Below are 13,660 nucleotides of genomic sequence, written 5' to 3' on the forward strand. Positions count from 1 at the left end.
CTGGTTCTGAGCCAAGGGAGGGGGAAGATAGAGGAGAGGGGGAGGGGAGGAGCCCTCCTGCAGGTCTGCTCTGACCCTTCAGCTCTCCATTTTGGTCACCAGCTGGGATTCTGTTTCCTCTGGAACTGATGGCCTGGCTCTCTCTGACCCGGGCCCTCTTATCCAATGTGCCAGGGTGGGGTTCCTGCTCTGAGCACACAGTCTCTGGATCTCTGAATACTCACCTGTCTCCTGTCCCACTAACTAGGCCTCCTTGATACTAAGACCCGTCCATCTGGAACCCCACATTTTTCCTAGCGCTTTCCTTCTTCCAGTGCGTTTCTGCCGCTGGCGTCCCCTCTCCACTCCACTGCGTGCCAGCAGGAATGGTTCTACTGTCAGGGCAGCTATGTCTCTGCCGCACAGACCCTGGAGCCCTGTCTAAGCTAAGCGGGGGTGGAAAAGCTTGGGTTTCCAGAAAATAGATAGCATCTCCCATCATGTGAGGTCAAAGACAGTTTCAGTGCCTTGCGTGCAACCAGTAAAAATATGGTATTTGCAACTCCAAGGTTCCTTCTTCTGAGAAGTTATTTCCTGAACACTTCACAAGCACTGAATGTCTTAGAAGAAAATTCTGGTGTACTCTCAAATCTATTTTATGAATCATTTAAAGCTTATCGGGCTTCCCTCATAGCTCAGTTGGTAAAGAATCCACCTGCAATGCAGGAGACCCCAGTTTGATTCCTGGGTCTGGAAGATCCACTGGAGAAGGGATAGGCTACCCACTCCAGTATTCTTGGGCTTCCCTTGTGGCTCACCTGGTAAAGAATCCTCGGGCAATGAAGGAGACCTGGGTTTGATCCCTGGGTTGGGAAGATCACCTGGAGAAGGGAAGGGCTACCCACTCCAGAATTCCTGGGCTTCTCTGGTGGCTCAGCTTGTAAAGAATCCTCGGGCAATGAAGGAGACCTGGGTTCTATCCCTGGATTGGGAAGGTCCTCTGGAGAAGGGAACAGCTACCCACACTAGTATTCTGGCCTGGAGAATTCCATGGGCTGTATAGTCCACGGGGTTGCCAAGAGTTGGACATGACTGAGTGACTTTCACTTTAAGTTTATTAAGCTTTCACCTTAAAGCTTATTAAAACAAAAAACTATAAAGGACAGGGGGGAAAAAGCCTAATGTGCACCTGGAGACAAGGTTTTGTGAGACAAGGGAGAAGGCATCGGATGGGCAACAGGGGATGAAGGCGATGCTCTTCCAGAAACCATCCTGGTGGAAAGATTCTCTTTGAGTATCAGTTTTCTAACCTGCAAAAGAAGAGTGACAGTAACTCTGTAGGATTTTTTGAGGACTGATTATATTCAGTAAACATTAATGACCAATTCCTATGTGCCAGATCCTGGGGAGAAAGGAAAAACTGGGCTTCACTTATTCATTCATTCATTCATTCACTCTTTCATTCATGCATGCATGCAGTTTGGGAGTTGAAATGATCAGAGTCAACGAGATAGTCAAGCTAACAGTATAGATAGGGAGAAGGACAATAAACCAAAGGTGTTAAACATTTATTTAGAAGTAACTGTGAGTATACAGATACCTACAAGTCCAGAAACAAATATAAATTTCATTTATTATCCAGTGGAATTGAGAGACAAAGCACAGTACAAGGAAAACACAAAAATGTTTAGTAGTGTTAGTCGCTCAGTTGTGTCCAACTTTTTGCAACTCCATGGACTGTGGCCCGCCAGGCTCCTCTGTCCATGGGATTCTCCAGGCAAGAATACTGGATTAGACTGCCATTCTCTTCTCCAAAAAATGTTTACTGAACTTACTAACTCTCAATGAGCTTTATCCTTTAAGTCCCTGAATTCAACTTTACACATCAGTGTCTTGGCATTGGATGTGTTCTCCTGGGGTGAGCATGCAGAGGGGCCCATAATCAGTGGGGTGGGGGGGCACATACACCAGAAGACACCTAAGAACTGTAAGCTTCAAGGCCAAATAAAGGTCATTTCCACCACCAGGTACAGAGGTGGAATTTGGTTTTTTGGTCCATGGACACTAAGAGCAAGAAGTGACATCGGAGAACGAGTCCCAGAGGAGGACACCTGCTTTACCGGCTTGTACACATGGGTGGCAGTTGTGGGTTCAGCCCTGGCCATGGGCTCCTCCCGAAGGCCCCATCCGGGTCTGGGGACATCCATGGCCTTGGGTCCATGCAAGTGTTCCCGACACTGATCCTAAATGGCTCTCACCCACCCCTGGGCACACACAATTCAGAAAGAGAGGTGACGAGAAGTGAGTGGTTGCAAAGACAAGTGAGATTTTGCCCACGCTGGGAAGAGGGGAGGAAGGCCATGGGACCTCCTAGAAACCTCCACCAGCGGAAGCTTCCCCTGCTGCGCCCACCAGCCCAGTGGTGATGACTCCCAACAGTGTCCCTCACTGACTCTGTTTGCAAGGACACACGTTCCCGGGCACAACTGCTTTCCCTGATCCACCGTTGGGACGGGGTCGGGGCTATATTGTGGCTGAGTGCTGGGGGCTCTCTCATCACCATGGAACAGCGTTAGACCCAGGAAGGCTGGAAAACACGTTTCAGCTCTTAAGACACCTCTACGTGGCAACATGGGAACCACCACCACCGCCACCACATGGCAACAGAAGAGAGTGACCCAGAGCCTGTGGGAAGAAGGGGGGCTCCCCTAAAAGCCAGGCCTGCCTGACTGCCAAGGAGCAGCGGTGCCTGGAGGATGGTAAGGCCCTGCAGAGTCCCCGAGGCTGGGACTGACACTGAGGAAGGGAACCCTGGCACAGCAGTCTTAGGGTGGCATGGGCATTTGGGTCCATCACAAGATGGGAGAGGCTCAGAAACTCTTCAGCTGCCTCCCTCAGCATGTCTTCCCAAGGGGCATCGGCCCCCAGCCTCATTTCCCTCTGCTGTGAATGTAGCCTGTGAGGACAGACTGAGCTAGAAGGTGAGAAGCACACAGAACAGCCCCTGGCACAAAGTAAATATTCTCCAAGTGTGGGCTGTGGAGATTATTCCTTGAAGCCAACAGCCTTATCAGGAAAAGCCAGGTGGGACGCCCCTGGTGGTCCAGTAGCTAAGACTCTGTACTTCCAATGCAGGGGGCCCAGATTCTATCCCTGGTCAAGGAACCAGATCCCCCATGCAACTAAAAGATCCTGCCTGCCATGGAGAAGATGTATGCAGGATGCATGTTGCAACCAAGACCCTGTGCAGCCAAATAAATAAATATTAAAAAAAAAAAAAAATGCCAGGCAACATAGCCTTGAAAAACACGGATATTTCTTAAATAATTCATGAGATACAAAGCGGAAATCACAACAGCACTGAGCTGGGCCTTTAAGGTCACGAGGCTTCTGAGGTTGAGGGTCCCCAGAGCAGGATCCTCCAGGCTCTGATTCCTTCTTTCCCCCCTCCTCCCCTTTGAGCCACAGGAAGAACCTGCCTCTCCAGCAGTGTCACTCCAAAGGCCTCTAGACTTCCCCAACACTAGGGCAGGAGCCATGGGGGCATGTGGGCACCCTCCTCGGCTCCCCCTCCTGGCTGGAGAGCCTCCTTGGTGAGACAGGGTGCATGCAGCCCATGTAGGGCACCCCTGAACCTGAAGCCTTCGTCACTCCTCGGTGAACTGGAAGGTTTCTCCCAGCCTTCGGCCAAAGGAAACAGACCTCAGAACACTGGCCACATGAAAGGTCTGTGTGTAAAAATAATTCAGTTCAACAAATATTTCCGCTACATGCAAATCCCAGAAAGAGGCACCGTGGCTGACGGCACCTGGAGTGAGTGGGGGTGGCCAACACTTCAGAGAACCTAGAACCCAGGGAGGACATAGGACGAGCGATCCGGCTGCCATGGCATCACCAGAATTAAGCAGGAGAGGAGCCCAGGATTCCACAAAGGCAATGGGGGAAAACGGCTTTGAATCACTGAAGGTCTCATTAGAACAAATCCCCTGTTTATCCAACATGTGTGGTGTCACTACGTAAATATCCATTTAAGCGCCAAATCAAGTTTTAAGCACTTCTGTGCTAAAGTTGATGTTCTATAATGCACAGGACTTGGCAAAAAGGGAGAGGGGGAACAAAAAAGGAACATTAAACAGAATTAACTGTAATCCATGAAATTGACAATCGCATGTAGTTTTGTCTCAAAACTCCTCCCATCAGCCGTTCTGCTCTCTGGGAGAAAAGTCTGGGTGGGCTGGGACACTGGGTCTGGGAGTTTAACAACACCTACCCCTTAAACGATGACCTGTCCAAAACAGAGGAGGCCCCCATAGGACGGGGGGTATCTACAAACTACGCCTGCAGCAATCATGGATTAAGACATGGGAGAGGAGAAGACAGTTCTGGAATCACAATTTTCTGGGGCTCTGACAGGACTCTACAGATAAGAAGAGAGATCTCCAGGTCCACAGCCAGGGGCTCCAATACCCCGAATTCCCCAAGAGCACCTGGTCCATTGTGGGGGCTCTGGAACAGTAGCTAATAAAAAGCACAACAATAAATAGAAAAAGCCTTCTGAACGACAGCCAACTCTGTCTGTATGTACATATTATAAAAATCGCACACAAGCCAACAATTTCTATATTATGTTAGTTTCATCCCAATATAATTTTCTATAGCACTATTGTAAACAGAAATTACTGGCAGGATTCTGATTAAAAGGATGGCAGCATTCCGCATTCAGACTGTGTGACAGACTCACTCCATAATATAAATAACTTGATTAAAAAAAAAAAATCAGGGTGATGAGCACCACTCCTACACATGAAAAATTGGTGAAATAGGAAGATTAAATGAACAGCCCTCCCTTTCACAGCCTAGGACTTTAAAAGCCAAGTTAGCAAGGCTGAGGTCTGGAATCAGTCATCGATCTGGATCCTCTAGTCCTGGTTTCCAGTGACTCAGGGCTATGCATAAATAAAACAACAAAGATGGCATGCAGAGGTGCTGTTACTTGAAACACACACAATCAGGCCTACAAAAACTTCATCCTTAATGTTCAAATCCTGGGACTACCTGCCCGGTGGGGGGAGGCAGGGGCCAGCCTGTCCACTCCTGCTGGGGGCGGCCTCCAAGGACTCTGGAGGCCACCAGGTCACCAAAAGAGCTAGACTCTGACCAAAGAGCCCAGCTCAGAACAGGGATCCCACACACAGATCCTTTTGCTGGGTCCTCCTGAAGCTATGTTTTAAGGGCTGCACAGTGTTGTGGGTGAAACACTGCTTGAGGCCTGGAGGTTCAAAAACAAAAGCTAATGAGAGAAAGACAGAGGCCACAGGTTCTGAACAGAGACCCAAAAAGGGCACTGTGGCTTTACTTCCATGTACCACTTCCCTTAAGATCTTTGTTTCCTATGACTAAGTCACATTGACAGTATTTGATAATCATCACAAATTTTCACTTTAATTTCAGGAAAATAGGTCTCTGGTAAGAGACCATCTTCGCTAACTAGGCTAATCCCGAAGCTTGGTGTGGGGTAGCTCTGGGTGCTCCCATGAGCCAGGCACCCCCATCCAACAGGGAACACTGGGAGAGCAGCCACTGTCAGGTCACCAAGTCCATGGACTAAATGGCTTACTGTTTCTGCTCATTTATTTGCCAGCCTTATCAGCCTCTTTCTGTAGGAGGTTAAGTTCCTCTCTCAGCAACTGACTGTGCTCCTAACAAGTGCAGCTCACAGTGCTGGGCGATGTGAACCCTCTCATCGAACTCCCCAATCCCAGAGGGTGACAACGATAGACAGAAATCGCCCTGACTGATGTGTGCCCGGCATTCTCCTTGTGCGGCATTATAGAGAGCACTGCTGTGTTGAGACCGCACCACCACCCCAGGCTTCCCAAGTGGCTCAGTGATTAAAGAACCCACCTGCCAAGCAGGAGACATGGTTTGATCCCTGGATTGTGAAGATCCCCTGGAAAAGGAAATGGCAACCCACTCCAGTGTTCTTGCCTGGGAAACCCCATGAACAGAGAAGTTCCTGGTGGACTATGGTCCATGGCATCACAAAAGAGTCAGACACGACTGAGAGACTAAACACCACCATCCCAGGAGGTACTTTCTTAGACAAGAACCCCAGTTCAGATATACTGAGCACCAGGCCCGGGCCCCACAGCCAAAGCCCAGCCACCAGCTCAGGGCCAACCTCTCCATTCCCCACTGGCCTGCCTCCCAGGAGGGCAGGGACAGGGTTGTCAGGGCAGAGATGCTGGTCTGAGCTGGATTCGGTGTGCTGTCTGTCGGTGTTTCCCTACAGAGGTCCATCCAGCCCAGACGAGAGCAGGTCACTGGCCCATCTGCCTTCCCATTACAGGGGGCCTCCCCCCAGCACAAGGCCGACACCAGGGGACCGAGGCGCACACCCACATGGTGGGTGGTCAGGGACAGCCAGGGTACTATTACCACCATGGTCCCTTCTTCCCCAGGGCACTGCCCTGGGCAAGAGATGCTTGGCCTTTCAAGGGGAAATGAGCTTCATTTGATTCAGTCTGTGACTCGGCTCTGGTATGACAGGATGACTCAGCTGTCCTATAGACGTGTAGGGCTGAGCCAAGATTGTTATTCCTTCCTCCTTCCTCAAAAACCATCCCCTGCAAGGAAGTTTCTGGACGCCCAAACAACAGAGCCCTCATCCCTCCTTCTCTGCTGGCAGGAGACCCTCTCAGAGGATGCGGTGGGGTCCAACAGGTTCTGTCAAATTGCTGGAAAGGCAGGGGAAATTCTTGACAAATCGGCGGCGTCAGAAAATCAATTCCCAAATGCCATGTAATTCACTGACAAGCCCACCGAGGCGTTCGGATTGAATGGGAACGGATTTCTTTCCGTAAAAAGGACCAAGATAAGAGCAAGAAACATATTTACATTTTGTCTGCAGACCCGAGCTCTTGAGCAGGCAAGCAGGAGTAATGAGAACAGCGCATCACAAACAACCCGGGCCTGCCAGCGATGAAAATTAATGGGAAGGTAAAGAGCTGCTTTTGATGCTGGAAAGGCTCCAGTAAAAACTGGTCTGTACATGGGAACATGGTGTCAGACTAAGAGAGAATCAGCTTGTCTGACTTGTGGTTTTCTTGACAACATTCATCTTCTCTTGGCCTGATACAGGGCAATTAGTGCTTGTCAGCTGAATCATGTGTTATTAAGATCATTCAGGCATTTTTTAATTACGGTGAGCGAGACAGACAGTAATGAGATCTCCAGCAACTTTAACTTCCCACTTCCTTTTCAGATAAATCTTAAGCTGTTTTTTTTTTTCTCTCTCTCTCTCTTGTGATGTTTCAAAAGAATTATTTATTCCTGCAGGTAGATACATGTAACTGGGCCCCAGCTTTCCCCCACCTCCACATAAAACATCAACTGCTGGGGGGCTTCCTGCAAATCAATTGGACAAAGACACCTTTCTTAAACCTCTGCTCCCTCTGGTTGGACATGGGATGGGCAATTTTTGCCCCAGAAAGTTGCTCTTAACAGAGGACTCTGTCCTGGAGGTCTCTTTGGATCTGCAGGGCTCTCCACCCTGGGCCCTTGTAGGCTGGCTTCTTCCCTCCTGTTCCTAAAGCTTTCCAGCCTGTACTGGACCTGCCCCGAGCCTCACCGTCCTTCCTCCAAAATCCACTCTTCTATGAGCTTTTCCAATTGTGTGACATCAAAAACCCAGGAAGCATAAAAATGATTTAATTTGCTTTTATAGTCTATATTTCATTCTATTCGCTTTTAAATTAACAATTCTCAAAAAGGTTAAAGTGCAGTATCTGGTTCGACTTGAATCTGGGGTTCATAATTTTTGTCATTTTAAATGTTCCCCTTCCATCGATATTTCATGAAGGAAATAATTTCCTTTCCTGGGAGATTTCAAATTTTTATGGTCCCCGTCCTTTCTCTTTATACAGCCAGGAGCCAACGGGAGTTCGGAGCTATTCCTGGGGCGCCATCTGTTTCTTTACGAGGCCAGTGAGTAGGGTCTGGGGGAGGTGTGATAAGGAGGAAAGGCCCCCAAAGCCCACTCCTGCACCTCTTCCTCTTGACACTCAGAGCACTGGCATTCCTAACGTGGCCTAAGGACTGTGGGCTTCTGCACATTTCACAAGGAGCTTCCAGCAACAATCTCCACGTCAGATTAGGACTTTCTGAAAGGCAAATTCTCCAAACCCTCTGACCCATTCCTAGGAGTATTTTTAGGAAAGCCATTTTAAAAGATCCTTTCCCTAAGTTGGTTCACAGTGTTCCTTTCAATGGAGCACATTATATAATGCATTCTGGATATTACTGTGTTTTGAGTCTTGTGTGCCTTTAGCTGATTTTATTTTTTTCAAGCAAGCCTCCTCCTGCAGGTGCTCAGACCTTTCTGGACCAGGTGTGCACTATATCCACAAGCGAAGCTACCTTTCCCTTCTGTCCCAGTTGACTCCTGTTTGTTCCCACCCATCACCAATGTCCACAGGTGGGGGAAGATCAGAGCATGATCCTACAGTTCCCTCTCCCCCATGCAAAGACACAAGTGCTTGGTGACCACAGTCACCCACCTGGATGCCTCTCATGGAGCTGCTGTGCTGCCTCTGGGCAGGAGCAGACCCTCCAGGCAACCTGCCAAGCACCAGGCAAGACCCCTTCCATCTCCTGGCAGGGCTAGGTTGTGGGAGAGGAGAACCACACGGAGTCTCAGAAATAGGCAGACCAACCCTCAGGTGGGCCAGGCGAGCCTACTGTGTGGTCACACTGCCCGAGTCTCAGGGAGGCAGCAAGCCCAAGAAAAACAGCTGAAGACCACTGAGGCCACACAAGACCAGCCTCATCCAAAAAGACCAGCTTCATCTAGAAAGGGGCCCCTGAGAAAGAAATTTTGAAATGCCAATGGTTGGAATGTGTTTATTTAGAAGAATAAAGCAGAATGTTTCATTATACTAAACAGATCCAACCTAGAAATAAAATAGGGAGGAGGGAGGGAAGGATCCCTCCTAATTTCAAAGTGTTTTTTAGAGGAGACCACTCTTGGGCTTCCCTGGTGGCTCAGATGGTAAAGAATCTGCCTGCAGTGCAGGAGACCTGGGTTCAATCCCTGGGTCAATAAGACCCCCTGGAGAAGGAAATGGCAGCCCAGTCCAGTATTCTTGCCTGGGGAATCTCACAAACAAAGGAGTCCGGTGGACTACAGTCTATGCAGTCACAAAGAGTTGGACACAACTGAGCGATTAACAGTTTCACAGTTTCACTCTTGCACAGGGTAGATGATTTAAAAATATTTGTCTGTTAAAGCCATCAGAAAGGGACATGGGGTGGGGCAGGGATAGAGTCAAGGTCACCCAAAACTACCAGGTGGTGCCCTTCCTGTGTCCCACAGGCACCTGTAAACTTCTCCTGGACTCACTTCACGGCACAAGTCAGCCCCAGGACACTGTCTCCCAGAGGAGTTTGCAAAGACCCTGAAACCCAAAGATTCCAGATACTTAAGCACATAGGTCTATGTCACTTACAATGAACAGACAGGGCCCAGATCCCCTATCACAAGGCAAACAGGCTTCTAACCCTAACAGTGTACTGAAGAAGAGAGTTTCTTCTGCTTGAAAACTTTAAGCTACCATTTCACCATTTTTTCTCTTTACTCACAAAATTTTTTTAAAACTATGTTGTATTAAAAAGTATCAGTTTGCTTTCCTGGTTTGGGACCCAAACTATTCTTAACAAAGCTGTGTGAAGGTTGGCTTGTCTGGACCACCTAGATCCTGGCTGGACCTTCACTGCTGACTCCTCTGGCTGTGTTACTGGTGGGGCTTGGCCCACAGGGGCATGGCTGCCACTTCCCCTTCCTGGGCCCTGCCTGCACTTTTTCAGTCTCAGCTGTGATCATTTCAGTTCTTCAGGCTCTGCATTGTCAGACCATTTACCCTGAACCCCAGTCAGCCACACCGCAGTCCATGGCTGTCTCTGTGGGAGGTCAGGCTCTAGAAGGCCTCGTGGCTTTCCTGGTGGCTCATAGAGAGCTGCTGCCCTTCCCTAAAAGGAAGTGGCGTTATTTCAGGGGAGAGGGGAGGAGGGATTGCACATTCGGGTACTGAGGGGAGGGTCCTCACCGATGCACAGCTCACTGGATGGTGAAAGAACTAGAACTCAGGGTGGACTCCGTGGCAGGCCCATGGAGTGCAGCACTGTGCTGGGGGGGAGTCTAATGGGACCCATGAGAGGAAGGTGGCAGCACCGATTGATCACAGATGCTCATGTGTAGGGACCCTATACATCTTCTAGGAGACAGATGCACACCAGTGTCAGACACACTCTTCAAGGCGGCGGTGTTGTGAGGGCACAGACTGGAAGCAACACAAATATCTCTCAATGGAAAACCTGATACATCGGGTACAGCTATCCCTATCAGGGAATACCATGGCTCTCTGAGAGAGACAGAAAATAGAAATAGAGGACTTCCTTGGTGGCTCAGTGGTAAAAGAATCTGCCTGCCAATGCAGGAGACACAGGTTTGATCCCTGATCCAGGAGGATCCCACATGCCGCGGGGCAACTAAGCCCGTGAACCACAACTGCTAAGCCCGTGAGTCCCAAGCACTGAGCCCGCACACTCTAGAGCCCATGCTCCGCAATGAGAGAAGCCACTGCAGCGAGAAGCCAGTGCACGGCAACTAGAGAGTAGCTCTCGCTCACCTCAACTAGAGAAAAGCCTGCATAGCAACAAAGACCCATCACAGCCAAAACTAAAGAAATAAAATTACTTAAAAAAGAAAACAGAATTTTCAGCTTTCATGTCCTGATTTGGAAAGTCTAAGGAACACCAATCATTTTTAAAAATTAAAAAGCAAAGTGAAGAAAAGTATGCACAGCATGCCAGACTATGTGTAGATAAGGAGAAAATAACATACTTGTATTTGTTTCTGTGTATAAAGAAATTCAGGAAGATAAACAAAGAAATCAACAATGGGAGAGGAGCAGTTGCAGGGCAGGTAGGAGACTTCTTTTTATGTCTTTTTTTTTTTTTTTTTTTGCAGGGGGAACCATGAGCTGTTACTCAAAAAAAAAAAAAAAAAAAAAGTAATACAAGGAATTTAGTGCAACTGCTGCTATAAAGTGGTCCAATGTTTCTGGGAAGTTTGGGTAATAAGTACTCAAAGTCTTAAAAATATACACACACTGTTCACTCAGCACTTCTGCTTCTGGAAATTTAACCTGAGGAAATAATCAGACATTAAAAGTAATTTTAAAAGATGCATAGATGCATAAGGATGTTCATCCAAACATAGTCTTTGTTGTCGTTGTTTAGTCACTAAGTCGTGTCTGACTTTTTTGTGTAGTAGTGCAAAGTTGAAAAAGAGAACAATTTAATGAAAGACGGGAAATCAGCGAAATATTATGTAATGAGTAATTTCAACAAATGGCATGTTAATCTTTCTAAATGAACATTGGGAGATATACTTAGTAGCACAGCAAACTCCAGGCTGCTGAGAGATTTGTTAGCAAACGGTATCCAAAGTGTTCTTCCATCAGCTGGTGTCCTAAGTCCATAGCCAGGGAAGTGTCTGGAAGGCCTTACACAAGAATGTGAACAGGAACAGGATGAGGGGTGACTTTTTATTTCCTTCATCCTATGTTTTCATAGTTTCTTATTTTTACTAGCATTTCTTACTTTTTCAAAGCACAAAATCATTTCCACTTTGCAAAAAACAAACAAACCCCTCCCCCCCAAAAAAAACCACAAGGCCAGGTTCAATAGCTGATTTTCCTCTGTCAGTGCTAGGACATGAGGCCTACACAACCTAGGATGAAAGACCAGGAAGAGATGAGCTCTGGCCCAGGCCGGGAGAGCAACACATCTGAGCACCCCAGGGATGGTCTCTCCCGCCGTTGGTCCTGATCAGCCTCAGACCAGGTGCAGGAAACAGAAACTAAACCTGACACAGCAAACACGAGACCACAGGCTCCAAAGGGGCCTGAAGAGCACAAGGTTGTCATTCCTCCCTTTGCTTTCCTGCTGTGTTGGGCACAAACCATTCTCTGGCTTATCACAGGGTGGTGTGACAAAAATACATTCAACAGCAATTAAACACCGCATCTTAAGAGCCAAGTGTTTTCAGTTAATAAAAAGCCCTGCTTATAATAAGAGCAATCCTTGTCTGATCCAAACTCAGCTAAAACTGAAGCTTTCATCCTCATGTCTCATGAATGAGTAGCAACATTTTCTAAAACAACAACAAATCAGCTGGCCAAAGGCATGGCTGCCAGGTTATCATCCCTGAGAGGATCGAAGAGGTCTGGGTGTGGACCCCAGCTCCAGGGCTGAATAACAACTGCCCCTTCCCCACCTGTGAAACAGCCGGGCTTCAAGGCCTGGCTAGGACACGAGACACAGCAACAAAGACCAGAGGGCCCTGTCAACCTAGCTTCCTCTTCCTGCCTCCTACAATTTCTAACCAGGATCTTTCAAGATTATGGTGGTCTCGCACCTGCATGTGGTTTGAGCAGCGGAATAAAGTCTTATCAACAGATGCCACGCGAGCCGCATCCCTTCTTGACACTCGGGGGTTGCCAGCCCTGCTCAGGATGGAGAAGTGGGAGGGGAGACACCCTGAACCCTCTGCTTCACGATCCCAAGTTACTTCCTTCAGGTGAAGCTGTGTTCAACAGTCTTAACCGCATGACACCACCACCAGAAGGGAACCTGCCAACTTTGCTTCAAGCTTGTTGAAGTAATCCAATGGATCCCCTCCCCGCCCCCCTACCCTCTCCCCCCAGGCTGGACATAGGGCCTGGTGGTGACCAGGTGGGAATCCAGAGTCTGGCAAAACCCAGCCAAGTCTGTCACTGACCAGCCTGGGGACTCAGGCCAGAAACTGGACATCCCAAGGAGAAGCCAGGAAGACTCGTGGACGGCCTGGAAGGACTGTCCTCAAGATCCAAAGAGATCGTGACCCTGAGACTTCCCAACAGGGCTAACAGGGCTGGCCACAGGGCTGGGCTTGGAGTCCATGCATCCAGAGTGCTTCCTTCCTTCCTCCTCCCTGAGTTATTTAACCTTGACCCTGACCAGAGCTCTGAGGGAAGGCTGGGGGTGCCCAGGGACATTTCAGTTGCTTTTTGAGTAAAAAGGAGATAAAAACGTTACCAAGCCCAAGCTCGCTCTGATCACGGCGCTACAGGTCAATAAATCGGGAAATGAGTTGCTGGAACAAGGAATAACAACTTGAAAGCTAGTAGACAACACGGCAGACTATCGTGTCAACAAACCATCTCCCCCGGTCTGAATTCGGGCTTTTATATACGAGATGGCAGGGGGCGGGGCCCACGGAGACACCAACCAATGGCTGCGCGGGGCCACTAACGGTCACTGGTGGACAGTTGCTCACTAACGGTTTCATGCTTGGGGGAGGGGCCCACTGTGGTGCCAGCCAATAGCTGAGCAGGGCCGCGCTACAGCTGGTGCCTGCCTCGCTGTCACTGCACCCTGCGCAGAAAGCTGTGGGGTCCAAAGAAGTACTGGTCCCTCCAGCAATGTCCTCCTCCGGCCCTCGGCGGAGTGAGGCGTGGAGGCAGTGATGACCATGGTGGCCACGTAGAGAGGGTCACTAGGATCACTGTCTGAGGCGGCAGGCGCCGTGGGCTCAGCCCGCCACTGGCCCCACCAGCCAGCCTGTGACCACCGAGGCAGC

At 49.0% G+C, this 13,660-nt stretch overlaps 1 protein-coding gene and 1 long non-coding RNA gene across 9 annotated transcripts in view; both read right to left on the minus strand.

Moving 5' to 3' along the window:
• Positions 1-13,660, minus strand: part of CUX1 (cut like homeobox 1) — a 348,366-nt gene that overhangs the window by 294,023 nt on the left and 40,683 nt on the right. The window lies entirely within an intron of this gene.
• On the minus strand, positions 1,077-13,580 carry LOC110132163 (uncharacterized). The gene is made up of 2 exons (XR_002312378.2): positions 13,117-13,580; positions 1,077-1,289 (listed from the first exon to the last, which is right to left on the minus strand). It is a non-coding gene; the product is annotated as an uncharacterized lncRNA (long non-coding RNA).

This window comes from Odocoileus virginianus, chromosome 33 (assembly GCF_023699985.2).
Source record: "Odocoileus virginianus isolate 20LAN1187 ecotype Illinois chromosome 33, Ovbor_1.2, whole genome shotgun sequence".
NCBI classification, from domain to species: domain Eukaryota; kingdom Metazoa; phylum Chordata; class Mammalia; order Artiodactyla; family Cervidae; genus Odocoileus; species Odocoileus virginianus.